The sequence below is a fragment of the Dromiciops gliroides genome, chromosome 1 (genome assembly GCF_019393635.1).
Source record: "Dromiciops gliroides isolate mDroGli1 chromosome 1, mDroGli1.pri, whole genome shotgun sequence".
Taxonomy (NCBI): domain Eukaryota; kingdom Metazoa; phylum Chordata; class Mammalia; order Microbiotheria; family Microbiotheriidae; genus Dromiciops; species Dromiciops gliroides.
In genome coordinates this window covers 341,097,929-341,111,860 of record NC_057861.1, presented here as the reverse complement: position 1 = coordinate 341,111,860, position 13,932 = coordinate 341,097,929, and the positions used below count along the sequence as shown (strand labels likewise).

The 13,932-nt window shown below is 38.4% G+C and overlaps 1 pseudogene; it reads right to left on the bottom strand.

Annotated features, from left to right (window-relative positions):
• Positions 1 to 925: 925 nt before the first annotated feature.
• Positions 926 to 1,341, bottom strand: LOC122735838 (annotated as a pseudogene).
• Positions 1,342 to 13,932: the final 12,591 nt, after the last annotated feature.

Genomic DNA, 13,932 nt, shown 5'->3' with positions numbered 1-13,932 from the left:
GCTGCCCCTTCTCCTTCATCTTAAAATACATTATTTCCCTCTCTCTTCTTTTGCCTAGTTCCTGATAAACATGAAGCCCTTACCCTCACCAAGGCCAACCTCATTCTATGTGCATTTGTTCCCATGCCGTCCCGTGTTCTCCAGTAGATGCTATGCTCAGTTATCATTATCATTCAAATCTATTGGTTGCTTCCTAACTGCCTTCACATATGTCCAAGTGTCTTCCATTTATATAAAAAAAATTACTAGTTACTACATCCCCTCAAAACATGATCCTGTATTTCACCTACTTTTCTTGGTCACATTCCAAAAACCAAAACCAACCAAAAAAAACAGCCTAAACCTGTCAGCATTCTGTTTCCATTTCCTCTCATCTTATTCATTCATTGATTTTTTACAGTATCACTTTCTTTTGTTCTTTGTTTGTTTGTTTTTTAAGTGAGGCAATTGGGGTTAAGTGACTTGCCCAGGGTCACACAGCTAGTAAGTGTTAAGTGTCTGAGGCCGGATTTGAACTCAGGTACTCCTGAATACAGGGCTGGTGCTTATTCACTATGCCACCTAGCTGCCCCTACAGTATCCCTTTCAATCAACTGAAATGACTTTATCTGAAATTGCCAATGTTCCTTCACTTGTCTAATCTTATGGTCTTTCCCAGCGCTTATCTTTCTTGATTGACTGACTATCATTTCCTCCTAGATACTCTCTCCTATCTAGGTTTTCTTGACATTACTCTCTCCAGGTTCTCTTCCTACCTGTTTCAATCTATTTTGCCGGTTTATTATACAGTATAATCTCCCAAATATGGGTTTTGTCCAAGATTGTTGTTGCAGGGCTCTTCTTTTCTCAGTCTTGATTCTTTTTTTTTTTTTAAAGTTCATATACCACATTTATTGCAAAAAGACCCACAATCCTAGCAGTTGCCTTATTGGTAGGATTTCTGGTAGCGAGCCCTGGGTCCAGGTCCACCAAACTTCTTGGACTAGCAGTGACAAGGGTCAGCCACCAGCAGAGTTTGGTCATACTAGATAAGTATGTCTTTGATTTCCTTCTTAGAAGCCTTCTCTACATATTTCTGATAATAGGCCACCAGGGCTTTGGAGATGAACTGCCGGATGGCATAAATCTAAGTGACATGGTCTCCTCCTTTCACTTGGACCCGGATATTGACACCAGCCAAACGTTCCTTGCCCAGTAGGAGGACAGGCTCCAACAGCTTGTACTGCATTGTTCGAGGTTTACCTTGATCAGCCCATTGTCTCTCTTGCAGTGGGCCACAGCAGTGATAGTTTTCTTTTGCCCAAAGTCCTGGACAGACTGGAGTGGCCCCTTGGACAGCATGCTGTGTGGGCAGCACAGGCTCTGAGTGGGGTTGTAGGCGGAGGTGGTGGCGGTGACAGAAAGTGGAGACTGGGGTTCCTTACCTGTGTGGTGCTGAGGCACAAAAGGGGTTCAGTCTGTATTCTTGATTGATAAATCTCATCAACAGCTAGTAATTTAACTATACAGATCACTCAGAAACAGTATGTTCTCAAAATCTTGGTGAAGTCTGTCTCTCTGTTTCTGCCTCTATCTCTCTGTCTCTGTCTCTCTCATTGTCTTTCCACTTTCTCTGTCTTTTTCTGTTTCTCTAATTTCTATTGCTCTCTTATCTGTTTCTTTCCTTACCCAGGGGGCAGCTAGGTGGCACAGTAGATAGAGAACTAACCTAGGAGTCAGGAGGACCAGAGTTCAAATATCACCTCAGATGCTTGACACTACTACCTGTGTGACCATGGGCAAGTCACTTAGCCAGATTGCCTCAAACATCTGGGACCATATCCAGTCTTCCTGATGTATATCTTGCCATTGGACCTATATTGCTCTAGAAGAGAGAGTGAGGCTGGTGACTTTACACAGCCCTTCCTTACTTAAATCCAATTCAGTGCAAGTCATGACATCACCTAAGAGGCCCGAGCTCAAATCTGGCCCCAGATATAAGCCACCCTATCCTATCTGCCCCAGAAAAAAAGGATAAACAAAAAATCGATGCTTTACAGATATAATTCCTGTATATTCAGTTCAGACCTGTGTCCTCTAAGTGTATTCCTTTCAGCTGTCCTAATACTGAAAAAGTTCTAATGAGTTAGGAGTATGATCTTCCCATGTAGGAATGTAAACAGTTTAATCTTTTAATATCCCTCATGATTTCTTTATCCTGTTTACCTTTTTATGCTTCTCTAGGGTCTCGTATTTGCAAATCAAATTTTCTATTCACTTCAGGTCTTTTCATCACAATTGCCTGAAAGTCCTCTTTTTCATTGAAATCCCATTTTTTTCTCTGAAAGATTACAATCAGTTTTGCTGGGTAGGTGATTCTTGGCTGTAGGCCCAGTCCCTTTGCCCTCTGGTCCATTAATATAGATGCTGCTAGATCGTGTTTTATCCTTACTGTAGCTCCACAGTATTTGAATTCCTTTTTTCTAGATGCTTGCAATATTTTCTCCTTGACCTGGGATCTCTGAAATGTGGCTATAATGTTTCTGGAGGTTTTCCTTCTGGGATCTCTTTCAGGAGGTGATCAGTGGATTCTTTCAATTTATATTTTACCTTCTGCTTATAGAATATCAGGGCAATTTTTCTGACAAATTCTTGGAAGATTATGTCTAAGCTCTTATTTTGGTCATGGTTTTCGGGTAGTCTAACGATTTTCAAATTATCTCCCCTGGATCTATTTTCCAGGTCAGCTGTTTTTCCAAAGAGATATGTCATATTGCTCTCTATATTTTTATTATTCATTTGCATTTGCTTTCCTGTGTCTTGGTTTCTCATAAAGTCACTAGCTTCCATTTGTTCAATCCTAATTCTTAGGCAATTATCTTCTTCTGAGAGCTTTTGTATCTCCTTTTCCATTTGGCTTTTCAAGCTGTTGACTTTTTTCTCATGATTCTCCTGCAATGCTCTCATTTTTCTTTCTATTCTTTCCTTCACCTGTCTAAATCTTCTTTCTTTCTCTCCTACTTTCTCTTCAAAGTCCCTTTTGAATGCTTCCATGGCCTGAGACCAGTTCATATTTTTCTTGCAAGCTTTGGATGTAGGGGCCATGAGGTTGTTACCCTCTTCTGAGGGTGCTCATTGATCATCCTTGTTGCTAAAGAAACTTTCTATAATTCTCAACGTTCTTTGCTTTCTCATCATGCAGTCTTTTACTTGACTTTTAACTGTCTCTTACAATGGGGTCCTACTTGCAAGCTATACTGTCCCAAGCTTCAGAGGGGCCCAGGTGTTTCAGTTTGAGGAAGGGCAGTTTTTTCTCTTGCTTGTCCTGTTCTATGGTCTGAAGATAACCTCAAGCCAACTTGCTAATTAACCAGCCAGCAAAACTTTGTGTGCTGTGGTTCTTAACTTGGATGAGCCCACGCCCCTCCCCCACCTGGGCCTCCCACTACTCACTGATTTCTTCCTGGTTCCCAGCTGGAGTGGTATAGCTGAATTGCGCCTTGGGTCCCACAGACACTCCTGTATTCCCCACCCCCCTGCCAACAGTTCAGTCCTCTCACCTGACTGTAAACTTAGTTCCATAAGTAGCTAATGCTGCAGCTGATTTGGAGGCTCTGGGGTATGAGAAAATAATGGGATTTGGCAGATACTCAAAGTCTCACACATTTAGATTTTAAACATCACAGGGGTAAGTTTCTCTGGTGCAGCCTACCTAAGGACTGTGTCGCCACGATTGCAGGGTTGAATTCTTCTTGCAGCCCATCACAGCCCATTATAATCTGTCTTTGGGGGGAAAATAATCTCAGTCAGTCTTTTTGTGGGTTTTGATGTTTCAGGGGTAGTTTAATCACTGTTTTGGGGGTAACTTTTTTCAGGCACTCTAGGCATTTAATGTTTTTCCTCAGCCATCTTGTATCTGCCCCCTAGAACTCCCTAAATTGTCTTATTTATTTCAAATGTAGAACCATCCTTCTAGTTTCCCAGGTTGGTATTATTGGCATTATCCTCAACTCCTCATTCCCACTCATATTTGCAACTAATTGATAAATTTTGCCATTTCTACCTTCACAATATTTCTCACATCTGACCCCTTCTTTCTACTCAAACAGCCAGCAACATATTTGGATCCTCACCACCTCTAGACAGAATTTTTGCAACTGTCTTCTAATTCATCTCTCTTCTCCAAGATGCTCACTATACTATTTTAGTTGATCCTACACTCTGCCGTCAAAGTAATTATCCCCAAATGCATATCTGACTAAAAGACACCCCGCCCTAATCACCCTTTTTGGCACCTATAGGAGAAAACAAAAATTCTTATATTTTTAAAGGCCCCAATCTATCTTTCTAGCAAGACTATATATTAATCTTATTTCTGTATTTTGCAATAAAGCCAAACTGTTCTCTTGTCCTCATACATGACACTCATTTTCATGAGTGCACTCAGTTTTCTTCCTTTTCTTGGGCCATCCTGTATGCCTAGAACATACTCTCTCCTTATATCTGCCTCATAGATTCTCTATCCCTTCAGCATGGACATCAACCATTAATTCTTGCATAAATGATTTCCTTATACCTCTCCAACTGGTAGTACACTCTCTGCCATATGACCTTGTATTTGCTACTTTGTGTATATTTGTTTCACCTTATATTTACTGTGTATTTACATGGTAGGTGTTTAATAAATGCTTTAGGGCAGCTGGATGGCACAGTGGACAGAGTGCCAGGCTTGGAATCAGAAAGACTCACTTTCCTGAGTTTAGATCTGGCCTCAGACACTTTCTAGTTGTGTAACCCTGGGCAACTCACTTAATTAAGCCTGTTTGCTTTAGTTTTCTCATCTATAAATGAGCTAAAAAAGGAAATGGCAAACCACTGCAGTATCTTTGCTAAGAAAACCTAAAATGTGGTAATGAAGACTCAGATATGACTAAAAATTGAACAACAACAAAATAAATGCTTGTTTGATATCAGAAAAATCCTGTTAATTAAGGGAATACAAAAAGAAATGGACTAAATTGTTAGTAATCTAAGTTAACATTTATCAAATGATTTAAGTTGAGCAAAGTGCTTTGAATATATCACCTAATCCTCACCCATTATGACTCAGATGCAATTATTATCTACATAATCCAGAGGAAAAAACTGAGGCTGAGGGAGTTCGAGTGGCTATAAATAGCCCAGGACCATATATAGCCACTAAATGTATGAGGGAGGTTTGAAACTTAGGTCTTACTGACTTCAAGTACAGAGTTCTAGCCACTATACCATCCAGCTACCTCAGTTGTAACAGATTTTTCATCACTGGAGGCAATAAGTTTAGAGATCTAGAAATTCAAGTGATAATCTAGTCCAACCTCTAATTTAGCAAATATGGAAACAGGCCCAGAGAGTTTGTGACTTGACTAAGACTCAGAGAGTAAGTGGCATGAGCTGCATTTGATCTCAAGTCCTTTGACTTAAAGTTAAGTACTACCTAATCTCCCTTTTCAAATAGAGGCTAGAATATCTCTTGTTTAGGATATTGTAAAATTGTATTTTGATCAAACATATGCTGAATAGATGTTTTTGATGTCCCTTCTAGCTATTAGTTCTCATTGAGGAGGTTATGTATTATCCAGAGGTTTCATGCAATCAGAACTAATTATACATAAAGAGAGGCATCTGGAGTACTTCACAATCCCTTGGAAATTCCTTTTTTATTTGGATTCTGTATAGAACACCTTCCATGACAGTGATGACAACTTTGCATCTCTGTCTATTATGTTTCAGAGGATATTGATAATTAGAAGATAACTGTGCAAGTTACATCTATGGTTGCATTGACCTAGGGAGGAATCTGTCAAGAAGTTAATATATATTTAGGAGGTAAAATGTTGGAGGACAGCCTTTAAAATGGAATTTTAAAATTTACTTATTCAAATGCTTTTAAAAATAATTAATAAATACAATGGGACCTTATAGTCTCTTCATCTTTCAACCAATTTTGTCACGCAAAAAATATGATAAAAAAGTGTTTGTGAAAACCTACTATTCTTATATAATAGTTTCATCAGAGATGCCCTTACTATATAGAACTCTACATAAAGCATCCTCTATTTATAGAGATAAGAAAGTAGGCATATGATTCAATAGTTGTGTGTCAATCACTTTTTTGGGGGTAATGAATGATGTCATCTTAATTCTTCTGTCTACCCCTTCCACCAATTTCAGGTATCTTTAAAATTGGTACCTAAGTATTCTCAAAATTGTGTCACTTTGAGGACACGTTTCTTCCTAACCTCATTTTTCAAAAGTGTCCTTTTCATTTCTATATCACGTACTAAGTAGCAACATGGCATAGTGAATAGAGTATTGGTCTTAAGGACAGAAATACCTAGTTTCAGCCCATGTGTGACCCAGGGGAAACTCACTTAAACTCTCTGTGTTGTAGTCAAGTCTCTAAGACATTAATAGAGGGACTGGCCTTACCTGGAAATTACTTGTACTCCCCAAATCATCAAATGCCAGGGTGTCATATTCCAAATGAAGGTGTTTCACCCCTATCAATAATGAAAAGCAGTGCCTGTAGAAATATTGGTAGATTATTTTTTAGCTCTCTTTAAGCTATTTTTGCTATGTTAAACATAGAACTTCTTTAAATCTACAAGTAGCCTACAGATCTAATTAACATTACTATGGAGTTAGAGATTTGGAAAGGAGTTTCACAGTCATCTATTCCAATCCTGGTATTGTGGAAATGAAACTGAAACCAAAAGAAATAAAGTGACTTGTCTAAGGTCACAAGATCATCTAAGTGGCACAGACAGGATTCAAATTCAGGTTCTTTTACTCCATGTTCACCAATCTTTTCCTTCTGCCATGTTACCTTAGTTGCCTTATATCTCTATGGAAATATTGCTTAAGTTTTTTTAATAGAAAGCTTATTTACCCCAAATGAAAAGTCCTATGATTTTTTAAATGCCAGGTATTAACAATTGGAAAACCAACTGACTTACCCTTAGATTTTTATGCCACTTCTTTTTATGTGGTCTTCCCTGAACGCATATCCCATTAGGTCATTGGACTCCAGAAAGAAAACCAATTTATGAAATTGCTACCAGATGAACACCAAATTATTGCATGCAGAGGCTCTCTCTCTGTGGAACAAATATCTCAATTTTTTAATTTACTGACTCTTTTACATTAGCTAGTGATTGAGATTAGTTTGGCTCATTAGGGATTTTCCTTTCACATTGTAAGTGGCAGTGTGTGATAGAGGTTATAATTTCTGGATCCTGAATCTGGGTTGCAATTTTACCCAGAATAAATATTGTAAAGAAGCTGCCAGGCCCTTTCTCAAATTCCGAGTGATATTCCAAACCCAAACTCCAACAACTACATGTTAAGTGATAGCATGGATTCTTTCACAGAAAAAAACAAACAAAAAACAAAACAAAATAAAAATCAAACCAACACCACCAAAACTTTACAGCTCCTTATAAAGCTAAGCTATCAGAGATAGACAGAACCACAGAGATAGAATCAGAGAGACAAGGGGTTGAAACAGAGATGGACAAACAGGAAGACAGAGACAGAGATAGAGACAGACAGGAAGAGAGAGAGAGAGAGAGAGAGAGAGAGAGAGAGAGAGAGAGAGAGAGAGAGAGAGAGAGAGAGAGATGGTGGGAGGGAGGGAGAGAGAACATACAGAGAGAGACAGAGAGAAAAAGTTTGCCATGGACCATGGAATTAAGGAGTACAGGGTTGCACCAGGGTGCCTTTGCTAATAATGACAAGACAGTTTGCTTCTCACATCTGTAGCAAAAAATGAGGAGTGAGGATGGAAGCGAGGTCCTGGGATGCACCAGCTGTTGCTGTTGCTTCTCCCTGCTGAGCCTGGAGTCCTGTGCCCCCACTGGAAGGCAGAGCAATCTGTTGACATCTCCAGCTCTGTGCTACTTCGGGACATTCAGCTTATTCTAAGACGACAATCATCTGGCTAAGGGAATGAAAATCAGCATCTACAGTGAAAACGGAGAACCAACACACAAAGCAGATGGCTGGATGCCTGCTCATTCCTGTTTCTAGAGCTGTTTACATTCTTAAGTGACTAATTTTGACATGTTATACGACTAATGAAGTTTTTTGGTGTGACCCAGTAAACTGTGGACAGTGCAGCCAGGGACCATGCTAATTTGACTTCTGAGGCCCAGTGATATTTTTACTCTACAAGCAGTCAATTAAAATGGCCCAGACTTGAATAATCATGGTCAGTGTGTCACAAAGGTTTATTTTTGGAAAGAAAACTTTTCTCTCTTTTAATGAACAAATTTCTAGCACAGGGAACATTCTGAGGTCATCAATATCATGCCTTCCATAGTGGAAGATAAAGTGTTTGACCTGAGTCCAGGCCTAATCTGTTTTCAGACACTATCTATGTGAGCCTGGGTAAATCATTTAACCATTTTCTACCTCAGTTTCCTCAACTATAAAATGGAGACAATAAATCCCAGGGTTGTTGTTAGAATTAAATGAGATAATATTTGTCAAGCCCTTAGAACAGTGCCTGGCAAAGAGTGGGTGCCTTATAAATGATTATTCTCTTTCATGTATGTCAGTTGTCTGGGAAGTGAATGGAAAGCAAAGCATGCCAAAAAAAAAAATCCCCAAATAAAGTCATTTCTACATTTATTCCATCAGCCCCAGAAAGGGTTAAAGACTTCAATATGGGTAAGACTCCAGAAATCATGAAGCATTTGCAGATTTTTAGTCTGATTTCTTTTTCTTTCTTTCTTTCTTTTTTTTTTTTTTTTGATTTTTGAAAAACAAGTCTTCAGTCGAGGAGACAAATTACCTTGCAAGGTTTCCAGCTCCCTACAGCTTCTGTGGGGTCAAAATTTTTGCTGCAAAGAGTTTTTCTTGTGGTATATTTGAAGGGTCATATGTAATCCAAGCTGAAGCCAAAAAGCACAGACATGGATGAAAGAACCCCTCTCCTCCAACCCCCAAAAGAAACAACCAAACCCAGTGAACTGATTTGAACCTTAAGTGTGTGGTTCAGCATATGTTTCAGTGCTGGGCAAGATATCAAGTAGCTTCTAAGGTTACTCAAACCCTTCTGCATGCATGCCCTTATTCAGGAGCCAATGAATCTAGCAGACCCAAAAAGCCCTCCATGTAATTCTCATTCCCATCATTCACACTGAAAGGAAGCAATGTCCTAATAATTTAAGCCAGAGTAAATGTGTCATGTCATTTACATGTTATTCAATGGGTATATTGTGTAAATACAAATGAAATGACAGTGCTAATATAAAACCTTTCTACCCATCTTAGTAAATTTCACCCATGACACAATAATTTTTCCCCTACCCTCCCCAGGAATGTTCTGGAAAGGCTAAAGCTCTTCCTGAGTCAAACTTAGACAGGTATTAAAAAATTCTGTTTAACATACCTGTATCTATGAAATAGTTTAGTAACTAGGCTTGATCAATAGAGTGAATAGTACTACTACAATTGCACTATAAAATAATTCATGTTAAAATCAATAATTTATCTAAGAGGCAGGGTGGTTCAATGGTGGAAAAAAAAACAACTGAGCATCAAGTGAACTGAGTTACAGTCCTACCTTTGCCACTAAATTAAGTGGGTGACCTTTGGTTTCAGTATTTTTCAGTTCAATGTGTACAACAAGGTAGTGTGCTAGATGCCAGAGATACTTAACTTAAATAAGACTGATATCTGACCTCAACGAGCATACCATATAATAGGGGAGATGTATCCTAACTCTAAAATATTTTCATACAAAACAATGTGACTAGTGGAAAAACGAGTCTAGACAAAATTCTATAGGAATTTGTGGAGAATAAGATCACTCAGTTTAAATATGGAATTGGGGTCAAATCAGGAAAGATAGCTGGAGAAGATTGGCACATGGGTTGGGGCAAGAAAGGAAAGATTTCAGTAGTCAGAGATGCTCTTAGCTTATATTCCAGTTACTGGGGATGTTGTAAACAAAAATGAGAAAGGAGGATTAGAGAGGAGAAATGTCAGTGTGGTTGGAACATGGTCTCTGTGAAGCAAAGAAGTAAGAGCTAAAAATGGAGCCAATATATGGAATGTGTATAATAGGGACTGTAATTGCTATTTTAGTATATATTTTTGTTTATTTAGTCACCAGGTACCATTGATATCTACTCAGTTGATCTTTAGTAAATAAAAGATCTGGCCCTGAGGAGTCTCAAACTTAGCCCAACAGTCAACTGCATATACCTTGAGGGGCAGAAGGTAGGAAAAGGTACAATCTCTCTGTGTTTCTCAGAAAGTTTGCAACATTATATTCTTCACTAAGTCTTCTTTCAGAGGAACACAATAGTATTCCATTACATTCATATACCAGAATTTGTTTAGCCATTCCCCAATTGATGGTCATTCCTTCGATTTCCAATTCTTTGACACCACAAAGAGAGCTACTGTGAATATTTTTGCACATATGGGTCCTTTTCCCTTTTCTATGATCTCTTTGGGATACAGACCTAGCAGTGGTACCACTGGGTCAAAGGGTATGAACAGTCCCATAGCCCTTTGGGCATAGCTCCAAATTGCTCTCCAGAATGCCTGGATCAGTTCCTAGCTCTACCAACAATGCATTAGTGTTCCAATTTTTCCACATCTTCTCCAACATTTATTATTTTCCTATTTCGTCATATTAGCCAATCTGATAGTTGTGAGGTGGTACCTCAGAGTTGTTTTAATTTGCATTTCTCTAATCAATAGTGATTTAGATCATTTTTTCATATGGCAATAGATAGCTTTGATTTCTTCATCAGAAATCTTCCTGTTCATATCCTTTGACCATTTCTCAATTAGGGAATGAATTACATTCTTACAAATTGGATTTATTTCCCTATATATTTTAGAAATGAGGCCTTTATCAGAAAATCTGGCTGTAAAAATTGTTTTACGGCTTTCTGCCTCCATTCTAATTTTGGCTTCATTGTTTCTGTTTGTTCAAAAACCTTTTTTTAAAAAATTTGCAGGGCAGTAAGGGTTAAGTGACTTGCCCAGGGTCACACAACTAGTGTCAGGTGTCTGAGGCTGGATTTGAAATCAGGTCCTTCTGAATCCAGGGCCAGTGCTTTATCTACTGCACTACCTAGCTGCCCCCCCCCCAAAAAAAAAACGTTTTTTAAATGTAATGTAATCAAAATCATGCATCTTGCATTTCATAATATTCTCTATTTCTTCTTTGGACATGAATTGTATTTCTCTCCATAGATTTTAGTGGCAAACTACTCCTTCCTCTCCTAATTTATCTATGGTATCACCCATTATGTCTAAATCTTCCCCTTTTCTATATTTGGAGGATGAGATCCACAAGAGTAGACATTTCCATCTAGAAAAGGGGTGGTAATTGCTGAGCATTAGAGAGTGATGTTAATATTACCTTCGAGAATGTGCAGAGAATTACAGAAAGAGGAATCGAATGATTACCAATCAATTGAGCACCCAATGTGGTGCATACATGTATATGACTAAAACTTATAAAGATTTTAAGGGGAAATCTTTAATCATTGAACTGTATTGTTATTTGCCATGAATTATGTTGTGGGTTCTATTTTGTCTTCTTTCATGTTGGAAAATGGAATTCATAACTACACAGTGGGTGGTGACATATAGCAACTTTCTTAGATACTTGGGATACAGAACAAAGAGATAAGAAATCTTGTAAACTGTATTTAAGTCCTCTCTTTCTTTGGAAAAGATCTGACACAAATGTTACAATGCTTTTTTGGTGGTTAAAGTGTCGTCACTAATGTTCCCCACCCCTGGGAGGAATTGTGTAATCAGCAACAAGCAGTGAATTAGGAAAATTATATGGATATTATGGGGGAAAACAGGAACAACAATCATCTTGCAATAACTTGATGAACTAATCCTGGTGGCCCACTTGTGGGACGTCTGAAACTGCTATAGAAGGAAAAAATAAAATATAACAAATTATGCAAGGACATGGTAAATTGGATGGTCTCATTTGCTGCTGTAACAACTGTTTGTTGTCCTTGGATGTGAAACATCTGCAGTCCTATTTAGATGACTACCTCAATCCTGCTTTTTGAGATTAAATAGACTTCCTTAACAATGGTAAAATACATTTTCTCACTTTCTCTTCTCTCCTGCCCTTGAAGAGGGATGTGTCAACTACATGGCATAGATTCTCCCAGAAACCCTAATTTTTCCCTTGGCTGATTCCTCAATTTTTATACCTTTTGTTCTCCCGAGAAATGCTTGATTTATCTATCCTATATTGCCACAGAATGCTGCTTGTTAGCTGGTTACTCTAAGTGGACCTGAAAATTATTAAGAAATAAATTTGTATATTAAGTGAGTTGAAGCAGTCTTCTTTAGCCTGCTAATAATTTGTTCACTTTCAGTTTGGCCTCCTATCTTTGATACACAGTCATCAGACTGTAGCTAGTGATTATACCTCTCCAAAAAGTCATCTTTCCTTTTAGTTAAGAGAATTTTCTAACACAACCATGAAGGATGGATTGAAGATGGGTGTGGTCAAAGGCAGGAAGGCTAGGGGGGATTTTTTTTACCATAAATATTCTAAGAACATGGTGATAAAAGCTTAAACTTGGATGGTAGTAATAAGAGCAGAAAGGAGAACTGATTTCAATATGTGTCACAAAGGAAAAGTCCATAGGACCTTGCAGTTGATGGGATTGAGTGCTGAGAAGGAAGAGCCTGAGGAGAATTATGCTTCCACTGAAAGAAATAGAAATGATCAGGGAAAAGATAAGTTTGGGAAAGATGAATTCAGATTACCTCATTCTTTTGGGGGTGCAGGTAGGTGGGTTGGATGTACTCTCCAAGAAGTCCTTGATTTATAACTCCTTGATAGAAAACATCATCAGGATGCACCTCAGAATTAGTATGAATAAAACCAAATTATTTATATTCTCCTTCTGCAATCCAGTTAACTAATCTCATTGTGCCTGCTCTGAAGTTGCCAATGATTTCTTCATTGGCAAATCTGATGGCTTTTTCTCAGTGCTTAGCCATCTCTAAATCTCTGTTGTTTTTGACATTGCTGATCATTTTCTCTTCTCTCTAGGTTTTCATGGCACTGATCACTCCTGGGTTTCCTCTTCTCTGTCTGACAACTCTTTCTCAGTCACCTTTGCTGGTTTCTCATGTATATCAGGTACAAGTCTTTAGAGACCTTTGTTCTGGGGTCCCTTCTCTTTTCACTGTATGCCTCCACTTCTTAAACTTTTCCCACTCACGACCCCTTTTTGCCCAAGAAATGTTTATGCAAAATAGGTATACAGATCAAACATCTATGGCCGAATGTTTCATGATCACCCACATTCAATTACCCATATGGGATCATGGCCAATAGTTTAAGAAGCTTTACTCTATACTATCTCATTTTACAAGCTCATCAGCTCTTATGGGTTTATAATCTCCATGCAGGTGATTATCAAATCTATATATCTAGCCCATTCTGTGCTGAGCTACAGTCACATTATCTCAAGCTATATCTTAAACATCTCAAAGTGAGTCTTGTGGGCATCTCAAATTCAATACATCCAATTCAAAACAGACCTCATTGTGTTTTTCTCTTAAACCTCATTCCTTCCAAATTTATTCAAGGCACCACCATCTTCCTAATCACCCAAGCCCAGAATTTAGTGTCATTCTTGACTTTTCACAGTCATTGACCCCATATGTTGAATTTATTGCCAAATATCTCCTGTGTATATCTCTTCCTTCTATTTCTGCAGCTCCAATCTTATTTCAGTCCTATATCAGTTATCACCTGGACTATTGAATTGTCCTCCTAACTGGTCTATTTCAAGTTTCTTCCATTCCAATCCATCTCCCACTCAACTGTCAAAGTATCTTTTCTACAGACTAGTGCTGATTTCATCATTCCTCTGCTCAAGGAGCTCCAGTGGTTAA